We start from the raw sequence: 13,249 nt of genomic DNA on the forward strand, positions 1-13,249 counted from the left end.
AGCATCCAGTAGTTCCCCATTTTATATGAGACAGCAAGCACAACACACTGTTTAAAATGCAAGGCAAGACAAACAGACCAAAATGAGTCTTCCCTGTGGCCACCACAACAGCAAGGTGACTGAGCTAGATGATTAATAAAAGAAATCCATGACAAATCATAGTTCATAATTTGTGGGTATTTTCCAAGCTGGTGACTTATACTAAGACTGAGGAAAGGAGAGACTTGCTAAAACTGGTGAGGTGAAATTCTTTAGCACCTGTCCAAGTCAGATTTCCTGATTCAAATCCTATCTCTCACTAGAGAAAGCCCAGGTTTCTTCCCCTGGCACAGGGGGCCCTCTGTCATCTGGTCTCTATTCGAGATTTGTCTCATCTTCTACCACTTCAAATATTAAACCCCGAGAAATTCAAAATCCAAATTTTAATCTCTGGGCCCTTCTCATACCAATTTCCAGTAACTCCAAACTTCGGTAGATCTCAGCTTTTACTGTACTCAGCAGTGCTTGGTGAATACGTGACTTTTTCATGCCTCTAGCTCTTTATTCGATTCCTTCTGTATGAGCAGTCTTCACCTGGCAAGTGTCTGCTTAAGCTGCAAGACCTAGCTTCGTTATTCTTCCTCCATGGAGGCTTCACTGAACCCCCAGCTGGATCTCGTCTTCTTTCCATGTGCTCTTGTTGCATTATTTTTCTTTTAGCATTTACTATAGTTTGGGAATTACCTGTTTACATGCCTGCCTTCAATACTGGACTAAGCTCCTTAAGGCTAGGGACCCCATCTTACTCATTTCTGAGCCTTAGCAGAGGCCCCAGGTGTGGGCATTATAAAGGCCCACCTGACCTGAACCTAGCTGCGACCAGCATTAGTGACTGCTACCCCCAACCCCTCTCCACGTCTTTTCCCTGAAAGTAGGAGTATTTCCAGGAGTGATCTCTAATCTGCTCAAGCCAACCAGCATACTCCATCCCACTCAGAATGACTGATCTAAGCCAGTCTAGCCAGTGCTGCCAGGGAAATGGGTAATTGAATTCGATTTCTACTTTGGGGAGGCAAAACTTATAACCAAGGTTTGAAAAACATGCAGGGCATAAGAATGTTGATGCCAGCCTCATTCATGATTGCCCCAAGCTGGAAACAACAAAAGCACCCTTCACCATCAGAACAGATATACCAATTAAGGTATATTCATACAATGGAATAATATACAGCAATGAAATGAATGAAATATGGCTATACGAACCAGCAGGGATAATTCTCACAAAATTTCTCATTTTGTTGGGGAAAAAAGTCCAATACTAAAGAGTATGCAGTATATTATTCCATTTATATAAATTAAAGAGCAGGAAGAACTAATGTATGGTGAGAGAAATCAGAATAGTGGTGACCTTTGGGAAATTACTAACAGGGTGGGTGTATGAGAGAGTCTTCCAGGGTAACAGCAATTTTCTAAATCATGATGTGGTTGCTGGTCACATTTTTTTTTTCACTTTATAAACATTCAAAGAGCTACGTGGTTTGATGTGTGTACTTTTCTGGATTGTGTATTATATTTCAACAAAAACATTTATTTAAAAATATACATTGGGCAGCTATATAAATGATAAATATCAGTAATTGTCCTGTTGCCATCCTCTGTTAAGTGATTAAGCAAATGAATCATTTTGTTTTTATCCATCTCCTGTTCAAAAGCTTCAGTGGTTCCTTGTAGACTGGAGAATAATATCTAAGCTCCTTAAACTGCCCTGCAAGAGTCTTTCCAGTCCAACCTGTGTCCAGCCTGGGCTGCACTCACCTGCCCTAATTCTTGGAGTTGGCCCTGCTCTCACTTGGAAAACCACACCATCTGGGAAAATGTAAATCTGATCTTTCCTGCAGGGCTGACTAAGCCCTCTCTCTATCCTGAGGCCCCCCACCCTGACCCTATATCCCTCAGCCCCCTTAGAACTCCCATTTTAATTAGAATTGGTAAGATGTACTGGACAACCAGCCAGTATGTATTCCACACGACATCTCTTTAAATACTACTTTTTTTGGTCAGTAACTCTCATTTCTATTTTATCCTACAGGTCAGATTATGGACTTTGTGAAGAGCAATCATAGCTGATAATAGATCTATTTTCCCTGCCAGGTGTTATGCAGGGACCAGTCCAGGCAGATATTGCTCGGTAACTTTTAGACACATGGATTCTAAGGGGGAAAAAAAATCCTCATGTTCAAGGTTCAAAGTTCAAATTTCAACTCTGCCACTTGCAGGCTGAGTGAATTAACTCAAGTGAGTTACTCAGCTGCTCAGGATCCTAGGACTTCCTTTCAAGGCTAGTTAATGATCACTTACATCACTTAGCCTGGCAGACTATGACGTGCACCATGCATATTAGCCATAATGAATCTTTTCATTCTTGTTTTTAACTCTAGAGCACTTTTAAAAGTTCACCAGAAGCCACAGTTCTCAGAACATAAAGAAGATGAGGCACCTGACTTTGGACCTAGGCGAGGAAGAGCTTGGCTAGGAAAGGTTCAAGGGAGAGGAAAGGTGGCTTGAAAGAATTATATTCACATCTTTCCTGTGGGCTCCAAGCCATATACTGAACAATATTATAAATCTGACCTTGCCTATCACCTTTCACAATTTACGTAGGAATTCAGTTGCCCAAATAATAATAGGATTTGTAGGGTTTGGCTTACTTTAGGGTTTACTTTTTTAGGCTTAGCTCTGGCCCATCCACAGCAGCATGAAAATTAAAACGCTCCTTCAACAGAAGAGAAATGTCACCACTGAAGCCATTTTAAAAAATGATCAGTAGACATAATCCTATTTTTAACAGAGACCAGAGCATATGTAATTTGAACTAAAGAAGACAAGCCTGGATGAGACACATCATTAAGGATCTGGGGAGTAAAAAGCAAGCTAGAGACCTCCCCAACAATGTTACCCGAGAAAGGCAAAGCCCAATGGAGCCTCCCAACACTCAAAAGACAGCACTTCTGAGGCAGTACTGTTTTATATGAGGTCATGATACTGATGCATGATACCAACCTCAGACTCTAAGTCAAACAGAGCAGGGTTCAAATCCTGCCTCTGCCATTCATCAAAAGTAAGACTTTGGGGGAATTCTACAAGCTGACACTTCAGAACCCAGTGGAAATGGGGCTACTGATTTCCACATCTATGAGTAGGGATGATGATGATAATGACACTGACCTCAGAGGGTTGTTGTAAGGATTAATGTGTGTACATTTTTAATACAGTGCTGGGGACATAGTATGTATTCATTAGTGAGCTGTTACTATTCTATCCACATAATAATTCTACCCTATTAGGACCACAGTCCCTGGTCTTAGTCAAAATGCCAAGAAGTCAGCAGAAGTCTCAATTATTTAACAGCTTCCTTCCTTTGATCAATCTTCAGCCATTGTCACCTCATTCTTTTATTTTTCACAAAGTTTATAGTAATGGACAATAAAGCATTTCCTATGGAATAGAGTCATTCGGATTTCAGATGCTGGGGACAAGCTCAGCTTCCTGGGAAGGACCATCTGGCATTGCCCCGGGCTAGACTTTGGAGCCAGGAACAATGCCTGGCATTGGGCACAGGAGTACATTTCATTTTCTCTTGTTGAATTCAATAGTCATATTCCGTTCAAATTATAGCTCTGTTCTCCTTTAGTGCTGGAATCAAATGGGAAAATTAGACCTGAAATGCACATTTATTTTATAAAATTGTGCTGCTCTATAGAGCAGCAATCTCTAGGTCTTGACTAAGTCTATAAATTCTGTGATGTTTCTATTAAGAAGGCAACATGAACCAGAGAGATTAGAAGGAAACCTTAGAAATCCATATACCCTGGGCTGGTAAGAGAAAATTTCAGAAGACTCAAACCGGAGAGTTTTTACAATGTATTGTATACACATTTTCATTTACTTTTATTTGCCTTTATTTGCATGAGTTGTGTGAAGTTAACTGTCAATGAGTTTATTTATATGATTCTTCCGATGTTATAGTTGCTGATATCTACTGCTGTGATTATTATTTATGACAAAATTAGTTCCTGTTGGTAAGCTAGCAAGTTTTCACTCACAGAGCACATCAATCTTGTTGTTACTTTAATCTCAAATACAAATTGGCAAGCACTGTAATTGTAGAAGAGAACAAGGAAGCTGGATTATAAATTGCCTTTATGGAAGACAAAATATCCATGGCTAATTTAAACTTTTTTTTTAATAGCATCAGAGGGAAAATGAGAAATCACCCCAACTCTGATGACAATGTCCACTCTGACTTTGATGATGACAGTTTTGGAGTTAAGGAGCTGAACTTCAGCTCATGATCTGTTGGCTTTATTTCTTGTGCCATTAGTATAGCTTTCAGATTACTGTGGGAATAAATTTAAAGGATCATGGGAATTTTAAAATATATTCAATTGTCTTAATGGCAAGGAATACTGTTTTTTTTTTAAGAATAAAAATTAATATTGAAATTGCTTTGAAATCAAGTGTGGAAAAAACTAGACTGGTGCAGGGTCACATGGAGTGGACTTCAGTGCACTTGGAAAGAGTTTTAGCTGCTCGGGATTGGCACAGATGGACAGATGCTATGAAACTGGGAAATACTGGGTTTCCAGTCATTGAAACTACCTGGGAACTTTACTGCTAATTTTGCTATGGCCATAGTAGCATCATTCCTTGAGCATTTTCCATTCTAAATTGTCAACATTGGTCAAGAAGAAGAAAAAAAATTTTCATAGTCCTTTATCAAAGGCACTTTTCTGGTTAAGTTTGGACACAGGCCACAGGAAGCTGCTATATCTGGTTCCAGCAGTGGCACTATTCTGAATTCATCCTAAATAGCTAATGCCCACTGAGGCCTGGACCACTGAATAGTCCCATTAGAGCAACTGGCAGGGTGCTGCTTGAGTAATGGAATAAAACATATAATAGTATTTCCTCATATTTTTAGCAGGCTTTTATTTCCAAAAAATATCAAAATATGCCCATATGTTATCTTGTGGAAAAACATTTAGGAAGTCATTTAGACCATGGTTCTCTAAATATTGGTTTATAAAAAACTTCACTGTTTCTCTATGAAATGAGAAAAGTAAGAACAATGCAGTAAGTTTGTATATGACTGCATGTATTAAAATGTAAAGACCTGTCCTTTATTTTGAAAGTTCTGTTCTTCCTATTTTAGGAATTAAAATATCACCTTTATATAAATGATAGTTATTGTTGACAATAGGTTTAAAAACTATATATCCTTAGCAAAATAAGAAATTGACAATTCAAGCTGTTCTCTACTTTCCAACCTCTAGTTAAAAACAAAACAAAACAAAACCAATTTGGGATCCACTGATCTGTTCTTTTCACAAGCTACACTGTATTCAAGTAAATTTGGGTGTGCCATCTCTTCCACTGCATTTAAAAACCTTGCATGCACAGGAGCCATGTTTCACTCATCTTTGTGCTTTGATTTCCCTGACAGTGCTTAGCACTCTGAATGCAGTAGGTGCCCAATAAATGTATATTGGGTGCTGTGTTGACTATGAAGCAACCTCCATGAATACTGAAAAGATCTCCAGGGGAAATAGAAAGAAGCCTTTATTTTATAGAAATAAACTATTTTCAAATTTGGTAATAACAGTGAAATAGAGTAAAAAGAGATGTGGAGTGACAGGCTTGGGTGGGTTCTTGGCTCTGTCACTTTCCCATGAATCTCTTAAGTTTTGGTAGCTTAGTGTCCTCACCCAAAGCTGTAGAATATGTGCTTTGCTTCTCTGTGGAGCTGGTCATGAGATCAGATGTGGGTAGTGGACCACTCTGTCTACCTAGAACTCTATTTTGACCCACCCCAGGCTCCTCTCTGGGTCCCATCACATGATTCTAGAGCAGCTAATCATAGTGTTCCCCGCTCTGAGCTGAAAGGCTGGATCACAGAAATGGGGTGTGAGGCCAGTAGCCACTCTCCTCTGTATAGAAGATGCCGCTCTGTCACTGGAGCCTGAGGGAGTAATTCAAGCAGAGATAAAACTAATGGGTAACATTTATTAAGTACTCCTCACGCACCAGGCACTATCCTCAGCAGTTTTACACAAGAACCCCGGGAGGCACGTGTTGTTATCATCACCCTCATTTGTCGGAGGGTAAAGCTGAGGCACAGTTAGTCAGAGGAAGAGCTCAGAGTGAACCCTGGCAGCTGGAGAGGAGTCCACAGTCTCAGCCGCTGCGTCATACCTGCCTTCCAAGGTGGAGGGACAGGAGGCAGAGTAAGTCCGAACAAAGCCTCCCGAGGTCCACTCTCTTCCTTCTCAGTTACTTGAGCCAATGGATCCCCCTTTTTTCATGCAAGTTGTTATTCTCAGGTCAGCACTCAGGATCACAGAGGGTCTTAAGTGCAAAAGCTCCATCCTCTCAGGAAGATGAGGAAACTGAGGTCCTATAACTTTTACACAAACAAAGCCACATGCTCTAACATCTCTGCCACCTCACACCCCACTGCTTCCTCTCACAAAGTTTCTGACATCTTTACCCAGACACTCCCTGACCCTCCTGTTCTCATGCCATTGGTTGCCACTGGCTGTTTAAATACTACGATCAGTCCAATTCCATCCCCTCAGTGCAGGCTTTGCCGATCCCCCCAGCCCACAGTTCTCTTCCCTCTGGATCACCAGAGCAATGTAACTGTATTCACAGGCTGCCTACTGGGATCTGTAGTGTTAATATTTACACTCTGGCCTCTATTTAATTCATGTACCTGATCCCTAGCCCATCTTGACTAAGTTCCTCGAAGGGTGGGACATTCTCCTGGTCCTTTGTAGTTCTCTAAGCAGCTAGCACCAGTACCTTACATACAATTAATGTGTGTGGGTTGACCCTTTGTTGTTATTCATCTTCCTCTCACAAGTGCCTGTCACCTCTTTCCAAGAAGGTCAATAGCCTCCTCATCGTCTCGTGGAATGGTCCAAGCACTCTGCCCAGGCCAGTTCTAGTTCCAGGTCTGGCGATGCTCAGACCCTCCAGCCTCAGACAGGAGTTGGAAAACTCAGACGCTCGGCAGCCATGTAACAGACAAATACCACTTGGAAACTTGATGTCCCCTCTATGCAAACTGGACCAAAGCACAACCTACATATATCACCATAAATCTTTGCTGAATGAATACTCCAATATAATTAAAGTTCCATCTTAACTTCTTTTCTTTACAACACAGTTGTCAAGAACCTCTGAAGAAAAAAGATGTCTAGGAAACCTAAAGGGTGTGACCATTTGGAAACATTAAATATAGGAAGAAATAGTGTCCAGAATTCAAAGTGTTGGATGAAACTCTATTAGGTAATATAAGTAAATGAAACTCTATACTGTCACATAAGTAAGTGAACAAAACATTTGGTCCTTCCCAGTCAGAATAAAATAGCTCCATTTTTTTTAGTATCTTCTATATATGTTACTACTACTGAGGGCTGTAAACCTCATAACAAAGTAACAATTGTTCTATTTTGCAGACTAGGAAGCTGACACCTTTAAAGGTTGGGTGACTAGCCCAGATTAACACAAGTCGGGAGTGAGAGAGCATATGGTCATTTAGCAAGGACTTGAAACAGTATTTCATATCCGTTCATATTCATTTTTAAAAGCATAGCAATTAAATCATACCCTCAGTAGTATGTGTCTGTATCCTCCACTATAACTCACATGAATTGTCTTCATGCAGATCACAGCAAAGATTCTTCCACTGATCCAAGTTTCAATTATTCTAAAATGGAAAAACATCTCGATTTTTCTAATTATAAATGTACATGTTCAGTGTATTTTGCTATAATTTTAAAAAATTACCAAAAATGTCAATTCATTATAAAAACAAACAAAAGTAGATAGTATCACAAAGATAATGCACAGAATAAAAATCACCAGTAATCCTCTCCTATCTAGGAATAACTGATACATAAAAAGGGTTCTTTAACAAATTTAAATTCCTCTGCATTGTTACAGTTCTACAGTGACCCCTCACAAGTGTTAATCATGAATGGCCCGCTTTTCTTTTAGCCAGTTTGTTGCTATTTTTTTTAAATTTTAGCTTCATTGATCTTTGAGAGGAAGGAAGAATTAAAGTCAAAGTATTGGCAAATTCACACAAATCCATTGTAATCTTCAGTCTACTGTATCTAAACTGACAAATTTCTCCCTATGTACCCAGAAGACTTACTGTTCAAAACAATATCATTGTGTTGATCAAATAAGTGAAAGAAACAGGACACTTTAGGGCAAGGAGGATAACTGTACATATCAGTGCAAGGTGGAAAAATGCTGTCCTTCTAAACTCAGTGAAGTCATTCTGTTCTCCGTACAAAAAAAAGTTTTCATTTTTTTATAGAGACAACTGATTGCTGTTGAATATTAAGGGTCTAAGAAGCAAACAAAAAGTCAAGTATATGTGCTTTCTACTTATACCTATAATCTGACTATACCTATAATCCAACCAGTTTATTACTTACATGAAAAGGGGGCACCTTCTACCTCTCACAACATATGGTACTAAGGAATTGCTGCATAATGTTAATGTAGACTTCCTCTTTATAATTTAACAGGATGTGATCATCTAAGCATTGGGAGAAAAAATACACCAGAACTATTAAAGAAATGGAAAGAGCCTTTAGAATTTGAGTTAATTTTGCCCGGATTGAGAAGGTTAAGAGGTGACCAGAACTGCCTTTGAGATTTAAAGGAGAACTGTTAAAAATAAACTGAAGTATATTTAAATTTTTTTAAGTTTATTTGAGCAAAACATTATTTTAATTGGCAGGGCCAAACTGGAAGTGGTTAAGAATGCTCCACCAACAGGAGGCAGGGGAAAGGCTTTTATAGAGAAGAAGGGGAAGCAAAGCAAGGGAATTATTTGCTCGGTTATAGCTTAAGTGTTTGCCTTATTTGGGAAATCCTAGTTGGGGGAGTGTGATTGGCTCTCCTTAGGTTTCAGTTTGTTAATCTTGAGGCATTTACATGCTTACGTTTTGGTTTGCTTATGTAGGCTGCTAAGGTATTGGAACCACGTCATTAATGGTCTCCTTGCGTAATTACTTTAACATTACTTTGGGGGACTGTGGTGACTCTACTGTATTTACCAATCACAAACCATTGTTGTTTAAATGTGATTTATAGTATCTCTAAACTTGAATATGTAACTGAAAAAGGAATATAATCTCACTAAGCCAATAATAGACATATCTGATTCAATGGTTCCTATCAAAATGATTCAGTTTATTTTAGTTTAAGGAGCCCACCATGAGTCACCTCACTAGTACAAATATCAGGCGTGGTTTGAGGGGCCCAAATGAATAATAAAGACACTGCTATCACTGGGAAGTGCGAAGGTCTAGAGGTTACCTCTCAAGAACTAGGAACAAAGGCCAGCCCAACTGTTTATTATATAAAATTATATATTTGATAAGGATCTAGGGTCCAGAATATATAAAGAACACTTACAACTGAACAATAAAAAGACAACCTAATTAAAAAGTGAACAAAGGTAATCACCAGGGACATGCAAATCAAAACCATAATGAGATATCACCTCACACCTATCAGAATGGCTATCATCAAAAAGACCACAAATAATAAATGTTGGAGAGGATGTGAAGAAAAGGGAACCCTTGTACACTATTGGTGGGAATGTAAATTGGTGTAGCTACTATGGAAAATAGTTTCTGAGATTCCTCAAAAAACTGAAAATAGAACTACTCTATGATACAGCAATCCCACTCCTGGGTATATATCTGAAGAAAAAGAAAACACTAATTCAAAAAGATACATGCACCCCAAGTTCATAGCAGCATTATTTATAACAACAAAGATATAGAAGCAACCTAAGTGTCCATCAACAGATAAATGGAAAGAGAAGGTGTGGTGTGTATATATATATATATATATACATATATATATATATATATATATACAATGGAATACTATTCAGCCATAAAAAGAATGAAATTTTACCATTTGCAACAACATGGTTGGACTTGGAGGGCACTGTGCTAAGTGAAATAAGTCAGACACAGAGAAAGAAAAATACTGTATAACATCACTTATATGTGGAATTTAAAAAATACAACAAACTAATGAATAAAACAAAAAAGAAACAGACTCACAGATGCAAAGAACAAACTAGTGGTTACCAGTGGCAGGGGAGGGGCACTAGACAGGTAGGAAGTGGGAGGTACAAACTACTGGGTGGAAGACAGGCTTAAGGATATATTGTACAGCAAGGAAATATAGACAATATTTTGTAATAACTGTAAATGGAAAGTAGCCTTTAAAATTGTATAAAAATTTAAAATTTTTTTAAAAAGTGAGCAAAGGATTTGAACAGACTTTTTTCCAAAGAAGTTATACAAATGGCCAGTAAACTCATGAAAATGTTCTTGGCATCGTTACGTCATTACCTCTCTTGGTCATGAAATATTTTCTTTCTTATATATTATTGAATTTATTTTGCTAATATTTTATTGAAGATTTTTAAGTATCAAAGGTATTTCTTATTGAATACTGATGTCTTACATCCAGAAACTACACTGAAATCTCAATGCTTTTTTGAACTGGGGTATAGGAATGCAGAGCCAGCATGGCCCATCTCCCATTCTCTCTGTCTGTATTTTGTCTGTATTTTCCAAACCTCCATCAGGGAGTCCTGTACTTTGGAAGGAATCAGGTAAACCTCACACTTTGGTCCTCACTTAGGTCTTGAGTCCTTTATCCACCATTCAGAATCTGTGGAATGGAGTGGACATTGATGGCTCCTCACACCTCCAAGAGGCCTGTAAGATAAGCTGTGCCTTCTGTTTCATGCTCTTCTCCATGACTGACTTCTCTTGTTCTTCACAACTTAAGTTAGACACCAACTCTGCTAGATGACTCCCCTGAATTTCTCCCTCTTCCTAACCCCAGTTTTGATTCAAAGGCATCTCCCATATGTTCCTCCTGTGCTTTGTATATATGTCTGTCACAGGTGGCTTTACTACATTGTATCACTATGACAGGTAGACAATATAGTGTGATAATTTAAAGTAGGGACACTGGAGTCAGATCGTCTGGGTTTATGTTCTAGCTATACCTTGTGTAAGCTTTGTGTCTTAAAGTTTCTTAAATTCTGCATGCCTCAGCTTCCTCATCTATAACATCATGGTAATGATGCCCCTTGCATAAGGTTGTTGAGAGAATTAAATAATTTATCTATAGCGATTAGTATTATGTGTTTGGCACAGAGTAACTGACCTGTAAAAATTAGCTATCATTATTGTTGTTGCTTTAAATTTCTAATTTATCCAGGGGGTAGGAAGCTTCATGAGGACAGAGAGCTTTATCTCATTCCTTTGCCATTCTCCAGTGCTAGCAAGTATGCTTGGCACACAGTAGGTTCTCAACAAATGTTCTGTTGTTTTTTGACATAGAACAGGAAGTCTTTGCTCTCAGGGGCAAAGCTAAAAAAATAAACTACAGTCTATCTCCAAATATCTAGGGTTCATTTTACTTCTTTCCAGAGACCACGCAGTAATCATCCTTTGGGACTATCCATGGTGCTGACCTTTACCCAATTGCCTTAAGAGGCCAGTGCCTGCCCCAACAATTTGGATCATATTCTCTATTGACTTAATATCTCTGCTGCACACCCAGTCTAGCTGAGTATGCTGTCACCTCAATGTTCTGATGACTAAGGCTTTTTAATAACCCTCCCTACCTGGCTTCCTAAATCAGGCAGTGGATGCTTCTTTCCTAAATCCTACCCTATTCAACTTGCTTCTCATGACCCCAACCACAAAATCAGCTAACTCTCCTCTCTATTCCCAATCAGTCCCTTTCTCACTCTCTCAGGCCTTTTTTGGCTTTGGTCCCCCACTACTTTGTTGTGCTTATTTTTTCCCACTTTTCCTCCTTCCCCAAGAATGATATCATCTGATATCCACTTCATTATTGTTAACACTTCCTCAAAAAATCCCCCTGGAATTGGTGGCATATTTTATCTAAATGCAGAAAGAAAGGAAGTAGGGCAGGCCTTCCATGGGAGAAGAGCAAGAGACAGGCAGGCTTTTCAGAGATAGGAAGCTGTATATTTGGCCTCTGACGTTTACCTGTTTAAGATAGGTTCCAATACAGCTTTTCCTTAAGACAGAGCTGAGGATGAGGTTGGTTATGGAGTGTGTGTGGCAACAGGGCTCTGACTGGGAGTTAAAACAGGTGGGAAATGCCCCAAGTATGACTTGTATGGGGCCATATCTGGCTAGAGAGACAATTTTTTGCTCCAGATAAACTCTACTAGAAGGAAAGCATCCAAAGAAGAAAGGGAAAGTTCTAGGGTTTTTTTTTTTCCTTTCCATGGACCTACTTAAAAGAAATTCAACTATAGCCACAAACAGATAAAAATCATCACCATCTTTAGATAGGAAGACTGAGCACACTTAAGTATGCAGTTCTTAACATTGCTACAGCAAAGTGCAACCAACAGACAGCCTAGTTAAGGACCTGAAGTGAACCAGGCTCAGATATGGAGACTCAAAACTCTGAGAGTTGGCGCTGGCGGTGGGCTGAATCCAAGGAGCTGAGCCAGCTTCTAAGCATTTACATGATCTCAAGCATTTACTAGAATGTTTCTGAAGGCAAATGAATATGCATACAGCAACATTTGCTATTGTTTTCATTCATATAAGTAACTGGGGCAGGGATTTTTTTTTAAAGCAATATTTTGTTTTGTTTTGCTTTTTAAAGCTAACACTGCTTGGAGTCAGGAGTTTTTCTAAGAGCTTTACATACATTAACCCATTCAATTTCCAAAGAAACCCAATGATCTAGGTGCTATTATTATGCTGTTTTACATATGAAGATTTGGGGCCCAGACAAGTTGAGCAACTAACCTTAAGTCACACAACACAGCTAGGAAATAACTGTCCTTGGAGTCAGGATTCGGATCCAGATGTTCTGAGTCCAAAGTACATGTTCTTAACCCCTGTGCTCCTCTGATCCTTTAAGGGAATCATGTGTGGTGGAGTCGTCTAAGCAGTAGGAACCCGCTGGGTGAATGTGCATTACGTTAAATACCTTTACAACAAACTTCAAGTACTCCTTTTAGTAAAAGTAAGGATATGTCAATAAAAATAAATGCAATTCAAGGACGCTGAGAAAGGGGTAAGCAAGTTGTCAGTTTGTGAGCTAGTTCTTACCCACTCTGTGTGGGGACCTACTTTATTCACTCTGTGTTCCTGGGGAC

General features: G+C 39.1%; 1 long non-coding RNA gene across 1 annotated transcript; it reads right to left on the minus strand.

Annotated features, from left to right (window-relative positions):
- Nucleotides 1-3,599: 3,599 nt before the first annotated feature.
- LOC140695640 (uncharacterized) lies at nucleotides 3,600-13,042 on the minus strand. Its single transcript, XR_012071356.1, has 3 exons — nucleotides 12,897-13,042; nucleotides 7,690-7,750; nucleotides 3,600-3,672 (listed from the first exon to the last, which is right to left on the minus strand). It is a non-coding gene; the product is annotated as an uncharacterized lncRNA (long non-coding RNA).
- Nucleotides 13,043-13,249: the final 207 nt, after the last annotated feature.

This window comes from Vicugna pacos, chromosome 3 (genome assembly GCF_048564905.1).
Source record: "Vicugna pacos chromosome 3, VicPac4, whole genome shotgun sequence".
Classification (NCBI taxonomy): domain Eukaryota; kingdom Metazoa; phylum Chordata; class Mammalia; order Artiodactyla; family Camelidae; genus Vicugna; species Vicugna pacos.